This window comes from Aedes albopictus, chromosome 2 (assembly GCF_035046485.1).
Source record: "Aedes albopictus strain Foshan chromosome 2, AalbF5, whole genome shotgun sequence".
In the NCBI taxonomy this organism is placed as follows: Eukaryota; Metazoa; Arthropoda; class Insecta; order Diptera; family Culicidae; genus Aedes; species Aedes albopictus.
The window spans coordinates 47,565,284-47,576,510 of record NC_085137.1 but is presented as its reverse complement, the minus strand read 5'-3'; positions in this window follow the sequence as shown (position 1 = coordinate 47,576,510).

Genomic DNA, 11,227 nt, shown 5'->3' with positions numbered 1-11,227 from the left:
AATTCCTGGAGGAATTTCCGAAGGAATTCCTGGAGGAATTTCCGAAGGAATTCCTGGAGGAATTTCCGAAGGAATTCCTGGAGGAATTTCCGAAGGAATTCCTGGAGGAATTTCCGAAGGAATTCCTGGAGGAATTTCCGAAGGAATTCCTGGAGGAATTTCCGAAGGAATTCCTGGAGGAATTTCCGCAGGAATTCCTGGAGGAATTTCCGAAGGAATTCCTGGAGGAATTTCCGAAGAAATTCCTGGAGGAATTTCCGAAGGAATTCCTGGAGGAATTTACGAAGGAATTCCTGGAGGAATTTACGAAGGAATTCCTGGAGGAATTTCCGAAGGAATTCCTGGAGGAATTTCCGAAGGAATTCCTGGAGGAATTTCCGAAGGAATTCCTGGAGGAATTTCCGAAGGAATTCCTGGAGGAATTTCCAAAGGAATTCCTGGAGGAATTTCCGAAGGAATTCCTGGAGGAATTACCGAAGAAATTCCTGGAGGAATTTCCGAAGGAATTCCTGGAGGAATTTCCAAAGGAATTCCTGGAGGAATTTCCGATGGAATTCCTGGAGGAATTTTCGAAGGAATTCCTGGAGGAATTTGCAAAGGAATTTCCGAAGGAATTTCCGAAGGAATTTCTGGAGGAATTTCCGAAGGAATTCCTGGAGGAATTTCCGAAGGAATTTCTGGAGGAATTTTCGAAGGATTACCTGGAGGAATTTCCGAAGGAATTCCTGGAGGAATTTCCGAAGGAATTCCTGGAGGAATTTCCGAAGGAATTCCTGGAGGAATTTCCGAAGGAATTCCTGGAGGAATTTCCGAAGGAATTCCTGGAGGAATTTCCGAAGGAATTCCTGGAGGAATTTCCGAAGGAATTCCTGGAGGAATTCTTGGAGGATTTTCCGAAGGAATTCCTGGAGAAATTTCCAAAGGAATTCCTGGAGGAATTTCCGAAGCAATTCCTGGATGAATTTCCGAAGGAATTCCTGGATGAATTTCCAAAGCAATTCCTGGAGGAATTTCAGAAGGAATTCCTGGAGGAATTTGCGAAGGAATTCCTGGAGGAATTTCCAAAGGAATTCCATTAGGAATTTCCAAAGGAAATCCTGGAGGAATTTCCGAAGGAATTCCTGGAGGAATTTCCGAAGGAATTCCTGGAGGAATTCTTGGAGGATTTTCCGAAGGAATTCCTGGAGGAATTTCCGAAGCAATTCCTGGATGAATTTCCGAAGGAATTCCTGGATGAATTTTCGAAGCAATTCCTGGAGGAATTTCAGAGAGAATTCCTGGAGGAATTTCCGAATGAATTCCTGGAGGAAGGTCCGATTAATTCCTGGAGGAATCTCCGAAGGAATTCCTGCAGGAATTTCCAAAGAAATTACTGGAGGAATTTCCAATGGAATTCCTGGAGGAATTTCCAATGGAATTCCTGGAGGAATTTCCGAAGGAATTCTTGGATGAATTTCCTCTAGGCATTCCTTTGGAAATTCCTCCAGGAATTCCTTTGAAAATTCCTCCAGGAATTCCATCAGAAATTGCTCCAGGAATTCTTTCGGTAATTCCTCCAGGAATTCTTACAGAAATTCCTCCAGGAATTCCTTTGAAAATTCCTCCTGAATTCCTTTGGAACTTTCTCCAGGAATTGCATTGGAAATTCGTTCAGGAATTCTTTTGGAAATTCCTCCAGGCATTCCTTTGGAAATTCCTCCAGGAATTCCTTTGGAAATTCCTCCAGGAATTCCTTTGGAAATTCCTCCAGGAATTCCTTCAGAAATTCCTCCAGGAATTCTTTCGGTAATTGCTCCAGGAATTCCTTTAGAAATTCTTCCTTGAACTCCTTTGGAAATTTCTCCAGGAATTGCATTGGAAATTCGTTCAGGAATTCTTTTGGAAATTCCTCCAGTCATTCCTTTGGAAATTTCTCCAGGAATTCCTTTGGAAATTCCTCCAGGAATTCCTTCAGAAATTCCTCCAGGAATTCTTCCGGTAATTCCTCCATGAATTCTTACGGAAATTCCTCCAGGAATTTCTTTGGAAATTCCTCCTTGAATTCCTTTGGAAATTTCTCCAGGAATTCCATTGTAAATTCGTTCAGGAATTCTTTTGAAAACTCCTTCAGGAATTCCTTTGGAAGATTCTCTAGAAATTCCTTTGGAAATTCCTCCAGGAATTCCTTTAGAAATTTCTCCAGGAATTGCATTGGATATTCGTTAAGGAATTCTTTTGGAAATTCCTCCAGGCATTCCTTTGGGAGTTCCTCCAGAAATTCCTTTGGAAATTCCTCCAGGAATTCCTTTGGAAATTCCTCCAGGAATTCCTTTGGAAATTCCTCCAGGAATTCCTTCAGAAATTCCTCCAGGAATTCTTTCGGTAATTCCTCCAGGAATTCTTACGGATATTGCTCCAGGAATTCCTTAAGAAATTCTTCCTTGAATTCCTTTGGAAATTTCTCCAGGAATTGCATTGGAAATTCGTTCAGGAATTCTTTTGGAAATTCCTCCAGTCATTCCTTTGGAAATTTCTCCAGGAATTGCTTTGGAAATTCCTCCAGGAATTCCTTCAGAAATTGCTCCAGGAATTCTTTCGGATATTGCTCCAGGAATTCCTTAAGAAATTCTTCCTTGAATTCCTTTGGAAATTTCTCCAGGAATTCCATTGGAAATTCGTTCAGGAATTCCTTTGGAAATTTCTCCAGGAATTCCATTAGAAATTCGTTCAGGAATTCTTTTGGAAATTCCTCCAGGCATTGTTTTGGAAATTTCTCTAGAAATTCCTTTGGAAATTCCTCCAGGAATTCCTTCGGAATTTCCAAAGGAGTTCTCAATGAATTTCCAAATGAATTCCTGACAGAATTCAATCAGGATTCCAGGAATAATATCAAATTTTCTCAGAAACTATCTGAATGTATAACACTTCCATTCCAACCGACCCAGCTGTACCTTACATCTCTGCGTTCACGAAAACAGGGGGAAAATTTCCTCCGAGCAGATAAATTGAAAAATCACGGCTTCATGCATCGCTTTTGATTCGTTCGTTGGTGTCTGCTTGCTAGTGCTAATCCGCGAGGGCCCTCTAATGTCGTGTCGTTTACGTTTTTGATTAATGTTTGCTTTCGGTTTAACGACTTCTATGGTGATTGAATGCGATTGCAGACAATTGATCCATCCACTGTGGTCCTGGCATTTCCCCTTCCTCTGCTGCTGCAAAAAAAAAGACAACACATTTTCATGATTGTCTAATAAATTACCATCCTTAGCGGTTGAGTTTATTACATCAGCCGTTGCAAGCGCCTTACACATGTTTTCACGCAAACGAGGCGGCCTGTTTTTCCTAGAGCTAACTTTGTAGAAGGAGTCCGCCGGAGATGCGGAGAACCTAGATCGCCCCGAATGATCCAAGCTGTTGTTGAAACAATAAACGGCCCAACGATGCGATTTGCCATGGGCGATCATAAACCAAAACCGCAGACGGCTTGCAAATGTTATTTTTTCTTCCTTGGCGAACCATCCTCTTAATATTGCGAAAGACAGCCCGGCGTCGTCGTCATCGTCATTATGCAGTTGTTGTTTGCAGACATCTTGCCTTTCGGAGGGTGATTCGAGTATGTACAAGAATGGCGGTTTGTTCCCTTATTTCGCAGCGTATTTTGTCTGCAGCACACATGTCCGAGAATCACTTACTTTGCTACATTATTGGCTCGTTCAAAGCACAAACCACCAACGAGTTCGTCATATTTTGCCCAAAGGGCGACTTGCGCGGTGCTGCACTGCAATGTTGAACATTTCTCAGCAAGACGAGTTATTTACGGAGTGTAGCTGGGAGCGTCTGGAAGATTGCAATGATAAGATTGGAGAGCTTCGCACTTCTTCAAATCTTCTGTTGGTCTGCAAGAGTTTTGAAGTAAAGGTGATATTCGCTCGTTTTACCTTACACTTACATAAGGTTTTTCCTTCCAATTCCACAGATAGGGCAGATAGGGTCCCAGAGGGTTTCAAGGGACTCCAGGGGGTGCTTTAGGAGGTCTCAGGGGCGTTTCTGGGAGTCACAGGCGTTTTAGTGGATTTCCAAGGGGTCTCAGAGACGCTGCAGGGGTTCTCAGGGGAGTTACAGTGGTTTTCAGGGGGTACAACGAGATCAGGGGGTTTCAGGGTTCTTCAGGGAGTCTCTGAGGGCGTTTCAGAAGGTTTTCATTGGGTTTCAGGGGGCTTTTGGGGGGTCTCATTGGATTTCAGGGGATTCCATAGGGTCTCTGGAACGCTGCATAATAGTATGCGGTCCTGAAATCCCTGAAATCCCATTGAAATACCTCGGAACACCCTTTAAAGTCTTCTGAGACCCCTAAAAGCCCCTGAAGCGCCACTGAAATGTCTGGAAACGGCCCTTAAACCTCCACGATCCGTTTGCAACGACCTTGATCAGCGTTGTCATGACAAAATCAGAGCTGGTTAATCAAGGTTTCCAAATTTCAGCGCCTCCTATACTAGTAGCCCCCAAGGAAATGATATCACTATTGCGCTTAATTGAGAATTATCACGGGAAAAACTCCCCATGCATTATTACTTCACGAAATGTTTGTGGAACTATGTATCATGGAAAAGACATTCGAGCTAGAATTCCTTTCTTGTATTTTTGAAAAAAAAACATCTTAAAATTTCTGGAAATTTCTCCAGGATTACCACCAGAAACGTCATCAGACATTCCTTTGGGGATTCTTTAAAGATTTATCAAAAGTTTCGGGAATGTTTCAAATTATTTTATTCCTCAAGAGGTTCCTCTTAGTATCACTTCAAAATGCATCCCTGTCCATGGATTTCTTTGAAAATGTCCCCAAAGATTCCACTAGAGATTCTTCCAGGAATTTCCTCAGCAATTTTCCTTGGCACTTCTTCGGCAGTTTTTAAGAAATTTCTCAAAAGATTCATTTTGAAACAGCATCACGGGTTTTCTTAGATTTTTTTCCTGGAACTCCTTAAGGAATTCTATAGGGAATTCATTCAAGGTTTGCTACATAAGTTCATGCGTGAATTCATTCAAAATGTATTTCTTTAAATATTTCTGAAAGAATCCCTCACAAAAATTGTCAAAATTTGTCCAAGAAATTTTCTTTGGAATTTCTTTGAATACTCTTCTAAATATTTCTCGAGAAACTCTTCTAGAAATTTCTCCAGGGGGTACCTCTAGGAATTCCTCCACACGTATCTTCAAAAGAAGCAATTCCAGGATAGTTTTTTTTATAAAGATTCAGAGAATTTTTCACTTTTTCAGAAATTATTGCTTGAATTCCTCCAGAGTTATTTTCAGGTATAACTCAACTTATTCAGGGATTTTTTCGGGTATTTATTTAGAAACTTCTTCAGAAAATTCTCAAGAGATTCTCTTTCAGAATTACTCAGAATTATTCAGATATTACTCCAGAATTTATTCCTTAGCATTTTTCAAAGAATTGCTTAAGATTTTTTTCTATGAATATTTGCAGAGGATTCTCCAGTTATTCCCGGAAACATTTCAAAGACTCCTTCAAAAAATCATTTTGTTTTGTATTTCTTCAGTGATTTTCTAAAAAAACCTTCGGGATTTTTTTTTTCTTCATACATTTAAGGAAATTTTGCACAAATCCTATAAAATTGTAAAGAAAATTCTTATGTGAATTCTTTCAGAGGTATCTCCAGGAGTTCTTCCAAGAATTTCTTCAGAAAATCCGTCAAAAACTTATTGAGGGAGACTATTTGCCTGCTGCAAAACTAGACGAACGACAAACGAAAATTGTCATGAACCAACAACAAATCAACCAGACAGTTACAGTTAGACAAAACATAAGACCAAAAACGAACAATTAGTTACCCCTGAAGATGACACAACACCCCAGTGTCGAAAAGTCGGGCAAACAGTTAACCTCGTTTTTTTTCGTATTGAAGACTGCGTAGCTGTTTAAATCTTGCAGTTTAACCGCATTTCTACAGAAACTGTAACTCTACGGATTTTTCCAGGAGCCCCTCCAGAAGCTACTGAATCATTTTTTCTTGGAATTACTTACAGAGTTCTGTGTTCAAAAGGAATTACTCAATACACTTCTTGAGCGATTCCTGGCAGAAACTTTCTACGGTAACTCATGGTGAACAACATTTACAAGGAGATATCTTCCGGAAAACTGACAGTTTTTTGATGACGTAATTCAAATCGTTCAGAAGCGTTAACAAAAACGGTTTCGTGAGCGATTTAGGAATTTTCCATACATCAAGATTTATCAAATATTTTTCTAAGTATTGCCCAAGGCATCCATCACAGAATTGCTCAGAGATAAATTCAGAAAAAGCTTCAGGAATTTCTGCAAAAAAATCAAGATTTTTTCTAAATGTTTCCAAGGGTATCTCCACTTTAAGAGACTTCTTAAGATGATGCTCCAATGATTTCGTAGAAATTCCTTAAAGAATTCTTTAGTAATTGTTAGGCAATTTCTGGAAAAATGTCTGAAAATTACCTGGAGGAATATAGGAACAAATTCGGCAGTGATCTCTACAAACATCTCTACAGATATTTCCGATTAAATCACAAAAGCAAAAAAAAACTTGTACGAATTTTGGCACCAATTACCTAAGCATTATCACAAAGAATTCTTGGAGAAACGCTGGAAGAGTTTCGGAATCAATCCCTGTAGGATTAATGAAGATTTCTTAAGAATATCTGAAAAAAAAAACTTTACGCAAGAACTTTAGAAGAAATCGCTTGCTAAATTTCCTGAAGAAATCCCCAAATTTTGAGGAAATCTGTGGGATAAAAATATCTTCTCAAAGGAATTTCAGAAGAATGACAGCAGAAACTTCTGAAAAAAACTCTGAAGAAATGACTGAAGAAATCTTCAGTAGAATCCCTTTAGAAATCTTAGGAATCATTTCTGAAAGTGAAAAGAAAATCGTGTTAAGTACTGTTCCTTTGAATTCCACTAAGAATTTGCATCTCTTGACAGATACGTATTTCGGCCTCAACTGTAAGGTCGTCTTCAGTGTCTTGTACTTGACTCGACTGAATTAATCTCTGGAGGAATATTCGAAGAAATCCCGGAGAAATTTCTGAAGGAACCTCCTCAGGAGGAAAATCTTAAGTACTTCCTGAAGAACTTCTTGGGAAACCGCAGTGGAATTCCTAAGAAAGACAAAAAATTAATTCATAGGATAATTGTTGATTTGAACGCTCAGGTAGGCCAGGAGGAGGAATTCAGACCGACAATTGGTAAGCTCAGTGCCCACCTGCAGACGATCGAAAACGGCCTACGACTCATTGATTTCGCTGCCTCCAAAAATATGGCCATACGTAGCACCTTCTGCCAACACAGCATCCCTAATCGTTACACCTGGAGATCACCACAGTAGACAGAATCTCAAATCGACCGCATTCTGATTGACGGACGGCACTTCTCCGACATTATCGACGTTAGGACCTATCATGGCCCATATATCCGAGGCGGTAAACGCACGGGTAAACGCATGACCATGCTGAGGGTGACGGGTTCGATTCCCGGTCGGTCCAGGATCTTTTCGTAAAGGAAATTTCCTTGACTTCCTTGGGCATAGACTATCTTCGTGCCTGCCACACGATATACACATGCAAAATGGTCATTGGCAGAGGAAGCTCTCAGTTAAAAACTGTGGAAGTGCTCATTGAACACTGAGCTGAGAAGCAGGCTTTGTCCCAGTGAGGGTTACGCCAAGAAGACGAGAGGAGAAGAGGACCTATCATGGCACCAACATCGACTCCGACCACTATCTGGTGATGGTCAAACTGCGCCCAAAACTCTCCATCATCAACAATGTACGGTACCGGCGACCGCCACGGTACAACCTAGAGCGACTGAAGCAATCGGATGTCGCCTCAGAATACGCGCAGAATCTCGAAGCCGCGTTGCCAGACGAGGGCCCCTCTAGAGGACTGCTGGAGTACAGTGAAAGCAGCCATCAACGACGCAGCCGAGAGCACCATCGGGTACGTAGAACGGAATCGACGGAACGAAGAGTGCAGAACGGTTTTGGAGGAGAAAAACGCAGCGAGGGTGGTAATGCTGCAGCAAGGGACTCGACAGAACGTGGAACGTTATAAACAGAAGCGGAAACAGCAGACCCGCCTCTTTCGGGAGAAAAAGCGCCGCCTGGAAGAAGCGAAGTGTGAAGAAATGGAACTGCTGTGCCGTTCCCAAGATACACGGAAGTTCTATCAGAAGCTCAACGCATCCCGCAACGGCTTCGTGTCGCGAGCCAAAATATGCAGGGATAAAAACGGAGGCCTCTTGACGGACGGACGTGAGGTGATCGAAAGGTGGAAGCAGCACTTCGATCAGCACCTGAATGGCGTGGAGAACGTAGGCACGGGTGCCCACGGCAACGGAGGAAACGACGACGCCAGTGCAACGGAGGACGGAAATGAACCAACTCCCACGCTGAGGGAAGTTAAGGATGCTATTCACCAGCTCAAAACCAACATAGCAGCTGGTAAGGATGGTATCGCAGCTGAACTCAACAAAATGGGCACGGAATAGTTGGCCACCTGTCTGCATCGGCTGATAGTCAGGATCTGGGAAACCGAACAGCTACCGGAGGAGTGGAAGGAAGGGATTATCTGCCCCATTCACAAGAAAGGCGACCATTCGGAATGTGAGAACTTCAGGGCGATCACTATTTTGAATGCTGCCTACAAAGTGCTATCCCAGATTATCTTCCGTCGTCTGTCACCTAAAACGAATGAGCTCGTGGGAAGTTATCAAGCCGGCTTCATCGACGGCCGGTCGACAACGGACCAGATCTTTACCGTACGGCAAATGCTCCAGAAATGTCGTGAATACGAGGTTCCAACGCATCACCTGTTCATCGACTTCAAAGCGGCAAACGACAGTATTGACCGCGCAGAGCTATGGAGGATCATGGACGAAAACGGCTTTCCTGGGAAGCTGACTAGACTGATTAAAGCAGCGATGGACGGTGTGCAAAACTGCGTAAGGGTTTCGGGTGTACTATCCAGTTAATTCGAATCTCGCCGGGGACTGCGACAAGGTGATGGACTCTCATGCCTACTCTTCAACATCGCTTTGGAAGGTGTGATGCGACGAGCCGGGCTCAACAGCCGGGGAACGATTTTCACAAAATCCGGTCAATTTGTGTGCTTTGCAGATGACATGGACATTATTGCCAGAACATTTGGAACGGTGGCAGAACTGTACACCCACCTGAAACGCGAAGCAGCAAAGGTCGGACTGGTGGTGAATGCCTAAAAAACAAAGTACATGCCGGTAGGCGGAACCGAACATGACCGTATCCGTCTGGGTAGTAATGTTACGATTGACGGGGATACTTTTGAGGTGGTGGAGGATTTCGTCTACCTCGGATCTTTACTTACGGCTGGCAACAACGTGAACCGTGAAATTCGGAGGCGCATCATCAGCGGAAGTCGGGCCTACTACGGGCTCCAGAAGAAACTGCGGTCGAAAAAGATTCACCCACGCACCAAATGCACCATGTGCAAAACGCTAATAAGACCGGTGGTCCTCTACGGACACGAGACATGGACCATGCATGCATGGACCATGGACATGGATCTTCGGCGGTGTGCAGGAGAACACTGTGTGACGGAGAAGGATGAACCACGAGCACGCTGCACTTTACGGCGAACCCAGCACCCAGAAGGTGGCCAAAGCCGGAAGGATACGGTGGGCAGGGCATGTTGCAATTATGCCGGACAACTACCCTGCAAAGCTGGTGTTCGCAACTGATCCGGTTGGCACAAGAAGGCGTGGAGCGCAGAGAGCACGATGGGCGGACCAGGTGGAGCGTGACCTGGCGAGCATTGAGCGCGACCGAGGATGGAAAGCGGCAGCCACAAACCGAGTATTGTGGCGTACTATTGTTTATTATGTTTTGTCTTAATGATGTTGAACAAATAAATGTGTGTAATTGTTGGAGAATCCTTTAATAATACTATTGGGAGTATTCTTGAAGAAATCTGTGAACGAATTTATTCTGGAAAAAATAATCCTGAATACCTTGAGAAACGCATAGATAAGCTTCTGTAAAGGAATCTTTGTCAAAAGGTCGAAAGACATAAGGTCGAAGGACAAAAGGTCGAAGGGCATAAGGTCGAAGGGCATAAGGTCGAAGGACAAAAATTCGAATGGACAAAAGGTCGATGGGACATAAGGTCGAAGGGACAAAAGGTCAAATGGACAAAAGGTCGAACGGACAAATGGTCGAATGGGACAAAAGGTCGAATGGGACAAAAGGTCAAATGGACAAAAGGTCAAATGGGACAAAAGGTCGAAGGACAAAAGGTCGAATGGAAAAAAAGTCGAAGGGACAAAAGGTCGAATGGCCAAAAGGTCGAACGGACATTAGGTCGAAGAAAAAAAAGTCGAAGGGCATAAGATCGAACGGACAAAAGGTCGAATGGACAAAAGGTCGAATGGGAGAAAAGGTCGAATGGACAAAAGGTTGAATGAATATAAATTTTAGTAGATCAAGTTACCAGTTGGTGTGTCCCACTTAAAAGACAAAATTATTTGATGAGTCTTTGTTGTCGCTCATTGAAAGAAAAGTGAAAACATCCAAAGGCGACCAGTTCGATATAGAAGAATAGTATACATTTAGGCGCTGTACAAAGAGTAAGAACATGGCTGTCAATTGCAATTGCTCACGTAGTGCCTAGTGGACAATAGAGCTGTAATTTGGTTAAACGGTTAAGAATATTTAAAAAAAAACAACAAAATCAAAAAACAAACATCGATTTTGGGTGTGAATATTTTGAAAACTTCATATTTAAGACTCAAATTTAAGTCCGCAGCTTAAAAAATGTTTTCGTGCCCGAGTCGAGTTCCAACACCATTTCCTGTGCTCCGAGGGCCCAGCCAGAGCGAAGGTAAACCTGGAGGCGTAAATGGGCAAAGAACTCGAACAGTGCAACACGCTCTGCGCAATTACGTTGTTAATAGCTGATGGATAATTTATAAAAACAACTACATCATTTCTTAATTTTGTTCCAACGTTCGAGGGTTCGCGAGCGAGACAGTTGAAGAATTGGAATCTCCCCGCAACGACCCTTTTGGCTGTTCGAGCTCGGACTGTGTGTGAGCTGCTGACCGGAGTGTGATTAATGATACAAAAATTATACGTTTGTGCTCTGGTGTAGCTCCAAGCTTACCAGAGGAAATGTTTCACTGTCCACGGCCTGAGTGGGATTGGCTGCGCTGCTGGGGATAGGA